General features: G+C 34.7%; 3 long non-coding RNA genes across 3 annotated transcripts in view; all 3 read right to left on the bottom strand.

Annotated features, from left to right (window-relative positions):
- The window catches only part of LOC310728988, a 412,338-nt gene that overhangs the window by 128,256 nt on the left and 279,348 nt on the right, over nucleotides 1–4,734 (bottom strand). The window lies entirely within an intron of this gene.
- LOC310728977 overlaps nucleotides 1–4,734 on the bottom strand; it is a 110,183-nt gene that overhangs the window by 19,538 nt on the left and 85,911 nt on the right. The window lies entirely within an intron of this gene.
- LOC310728972 lies at nucleotides 519–2,356 on the bottom strand. Its single transcript, XR_014534417.1, has 3 exons — nucleotides 2,060–2,356; nucleotides 1,499–1,852; nucleotides 519–596 (listed from the first exon to the last, which is right to left on the bottom strand). It is a non-coding gene; the product is annotated as an uncharacterized lncRNA (long non-coding RNA).

Below are 4,734 nucleotides of genomic sequence, written 5' to 3'. Positions count from 1 at the left end.
AAGTCTTTCAGACTGGAAAAAAAATCATAATTTAAGATTATTTAGGAGGAAAAATGAGATAAAACTGTAAAATTGAAGTGTCTTTATGAGGACTAGAAGATACGACCACATCACCGCTGTCTGCTGCTGAATCTGCCTCCACATGGACTATTTAAAGCGCTTTTTTTCTCTGTTTGGTTTTTGATCTCTTGTTCAAGATTATTTCTCTGATCACCTGTGTTTTTGTCTCTGTTTTTGTTTAATTCTGTGATATTTTGTCTAGTTTTCTGTTGCTACTTTGTTCCCGAATGTTTGCTGTTTGGTTGTTTGTTACTTTACCTCAGTTTGCTCTGTTTTATTCTCCTTTTTTTTATTTTTTCACTTCCGCAATTTTCTTTGTGTTTCCCTTCATATCTGCAATAAATTTATCATCATCTGTACAACTGTCTCTGAGTCTCCACACGTTGGTTCACGGTGATTTCCGCGGTGCGGCGCTACAGAGTCTCTCACTCTCGGTTCGAAACACATTACAATCTCATTTCTAATCCAGTCGGTAACATTTCTAGCAGGCGGCTGTGAATCTGAAGCCTCAGATGAAGATCCATTATTGCTGCCACCTAAAACACACACAGAAGCACACAGAGATCTCAGTATAGCGCTGAGGGAAACTTCAGGCTTCTGGAAGACTCAGTGTGAACTTTCCATTCAGATCATGTGATTATTGAACCATGAATAATAAGCAGTTTTGTGCTGCAACAGAAACTCGAATTACAGAATCATATTTCAGACCAGTTTCACTACTTTTCCTGAGAAAGACACCAAATGTAATCTACTGATTCATGTTCATACTGTAGACACGAATTTCCCTCTTTTTTTTCATGTCATTGAGGACGACTTTCTATGTGATGTATTTCAATACACTGTATTGTTTTATTCTCGTTTATTACAGATTTTTTATTCTTCAAGCTCCATTTACTCGACATGTTTTTACTGCTTTATTTTCTACTCGCTGTTATAAATCATCCTCAGTGTTTCCATCCAGTCAAAATACAATAAATATATTCTGCTGATTAATTAACAAGACTGCATTAATTAGAGACACACACATTTATTACAGTTTAACCCAAATCCTAATCCTAATCCTAATCCTAACCGAGCATCTATTTTCTGTCTTATTTGCTGATAAAAATAGGGAAAAAGAACATGAATCAATAGATTTAAGTTTGTGACTACATCAGGAAATGGCGTGAGACTGAGTTGGAAATGTTATAATAATACAGATATTTAAAACCATCACATTATAAATGGATTATTTTCAAAAGTACATTTTTATAATCTTTATAAATGTGTGTATATGTTTGTTGTCTGTTTTACTGCTGGAAAATTCATGTCCAGTGTCTGAATAATAACATCTATAAGATAAAATTTACAAGATATTATTTAATAGCATTAAATATGTATGTAAATAAACAAAATCTAAGACATCAGTAAAGTGTGTAAATAAAGTTGAGTTACTGACCTGTAAAGTTCAGTCTGATGAGTTTCCCAAACTGAATGTGTGTCTCATCATTTCGTCCTCCACAGTAATAAAACCCCAGATCCGTCTCTCGAACTCCAATAATCACTAAACTGACTGAACTGCTGCTTTCTGTTAAATAAAAGTGACTCTTATCTACATTATAATCCACATAAAAGTGTTTGTCCAGGCTGCTTTGTCTGGCTGATATAATCTGCCTCAACCCTGCTGAGATCATCTGATACCAGGATTTCTCTGAGTAATTAGTGATGTTACAGAGCAGAGTGATGTTTGCTCCTGGAGAAACAGATATGAGATCAGCTGAAATGTTCTGAAGGAGACTCGGCCTAATGAGACCTGAAAGAACAACAGCACATGAAGAGAGAAGATTCATCTCCACTCTGTAAACTCTAGAAACACACAGCTCACAGCTCAACTCCCTTTAAAACATGTTTGTTGTAGAACTGAGTGCACTAATCTCTATACAGACGTCCTGAACACAGCTAATGTGGAAAGTACAAATGATTTAGTCCAAAATCTTCTATTTATTTGTAGTGAACTCACCAAACAGCAGCTGCAGAGTAAACAGAAGCAGATACGCTGCCATTTCTAACACACTCCCTCCTCTGAGCATGTGAACAGAGATGTTCTAGTGTTCTGCTTTAACTGCTTCACCTCCTACATCCTGTCCTTCTCTTCTGCTGTAGAGTTCAATACACTTCTTACATCTTATTTTACATCCTGACATTTATATTTACTACATACTGAGGAAATAAATACATTTAAATACAGAAAAGACATAAAACATCTGAGGTAAATAAATGAACAGACAAATTAAGAACCACAACAGCAAACATACACACAAGGACTTGGAACAAAAAGCTAATCAAGAGGGCTAAGCTAATGCTAATCTAAGAAACTTGAACACAACAAAAACAAAAGCTATACTGAAAAATTAAAGAGACAATAAATAAATAGTGCATCTAATGAGGAAATAAAAAACAGGGCTTCATAATAACGAGGAAGCATGGCTTATGTATCCAGGTAGAATCTACCAAGCACATTTCAATGTTTTTTTCTGAAGGTTTTAATGTATTTATTCATTCTTTATTTTACATGACTCTATAGCTTGCTTACAGCATGCTCGACAATAAAATAAACTTTAGTGGAAATGGACTAAAATAAACTTCAGCATCTGTGCTTTAGTCAGAGCCGTTTTGCTAGCTGAGATGGTTTCATTCGTCAATAACAGACAATTACAGAGCATGATGTGTGTGTCGAGGGGAAGTGTAGAATTGTGAATTTGTGATGGTATCTAGAAGAAAACCACTAATAAAAACAACTAGACGAAACCCAGTTGATGTTTTACGATGCCATTTCATATTTCGTTATATGTGAATCCCAGAACTTCAACAATGTTGCCATGACATTTGCACTGAACAAAAAAAGTGCTCTTAGTCACCAGCTAGACTGCAGCTCTTTTGTTCTTTTGAGAAATTACACAAGTTTACATTTTACTTTTACAACATTTAGCAGATGCTCTTATCCAGAGCGACGTACAAAAGTGCTTTGAGTCTCCATCAATGAATAAATAAACAGTGATTACAAACTTAAGATACCATCAGCCAAGAACTCAGTGGAGAGGAATTGTAGCATGCTTTTTTAATAAATAAATAAATAAATAAATGCATTTGTGTTGAATTGTTTCAGGAAGTGGTTGGTCTACACCCATTGTTTGAAGACAGCCAGTGATTCAGCTGTTAGAAATCTAAGGGAAGTTCATTCCACCACCTCGTTGCCAGAACAGAGAAAAGTCTTGATGAACACAAGAGTGATCTCAGGCAGTGCACAATTGAGTTTAGAGGTCGTCCTGCTAGCAGAGAGCTGCAGTAGTCCAGGATGCTTCCAGTCTTGAAACGCTCAGACAGCAATTAATGGATGAAATGAAGAAAAAAAAACTCTGATGCAGTCTTTATCAATCAGAAGATGGACATGACTCTGTCCTGAAGAAGACAGGATGTAGTGGTGTAAAGGTACACAAAATTCACGGTTCAGTTCGTACCTCAGTTTTTATGTCACAGTTTGGTACAATTTCGGTTCAGTTGGGGGAAGAAATGCAACATAAAATTGCTTGTTGTTTTTTATGAACAGTTGATTATTAATAGCATTTGTGAACATCAACAGTTTAGATTTTTAAAACTATTTTAAATAAAATGCCTGCTTGTTTAAAAAATACAAAGTAATATTTTATAATATTTTATAAAAACAAAATATAATAAATCAGATTATTGCTCAAGTACAAGTTTATTTCTAGCGATTTTCACAACGGACATTGTCTCAAAGCAGCTTTACAGAATTTATGAATAAAAGGGAACGATGTGTATTTATCCCTGATATTTACCCCTGATATCCCTGTATTTAGACCATTTATCCCTGATGATGAAGACTGGGGCAACTGTGGCAAGGAAAAACTCCCTTAGATGTAATGATGAAGAAACCTTGAGAAGAACCAGACTAAAAAGTGGAACCCATCCTCATTTGGGTGACATCAAGAGTGTGATTCTAGTCTTTAATCAATACAGAACACTGGAGAGTGAGAACTAACATGAGCACTGGAGTGTGTGATTATGAGTGATGTTCTTTCTACAGTCTTTAAATGTCTAATCAGCATCCTGATCTGCCACACCTGTGAGGTGGATGATTATCTGGGTAAAGGAGAAGAGCTCAGTAACAGATTTAGACAGATTTGTGAACAATATTTGAGAGAAATAGACCTTTTGTGTACACAGAAAAAGTCTTAGATCTTTCAGTTTAACTCCTGAAAAATGCGGCCAAAACCAAAAGTATTGCGTTTATAATTGTGTTCAGTAGATCAGTATATCTTGCATCATATTTTAATTATTCTATTCTAAGTGCATATTAATTGTGTTATTTTGGAACAACTTCAAGCATATTAAGTGTTAAATGATATATGTTTAAGATTTAATGTATGATATATTTTAATATACTTAAATATGTTTATATGGAACAACATCAAGTACATTTAGTGTAACTGAATTGTATTTCTTATCTGATTTATAACACACTTTAATGTTCTACTTGAAGTACAGTTGAAGAATATTTGAATCTTGACATTCATGTGTTCCCAGAATATTTACATTCTCATATCAGCTCATTAGTAATGTATCAGCAGAACAACTACAAGAGCTGCAGGAATGTTTTATAGAAAATGTTTATTT

The sequence above is a fragment of the Silurus aristotelis genome (genome assembly GCF_946808225.1).
Source record: "Silurus aristotelis genome assembly, chromosome: 7".
Lineage (NCBI taxonomy): Eukaryota > Metazoa > Chordata > Actinopteri > Siluriformes > Siluridae > Silurus > Silurus aristotelis.
This window is presented reverse-complemented; position numbering and strand designations above follow the sequence as displayed.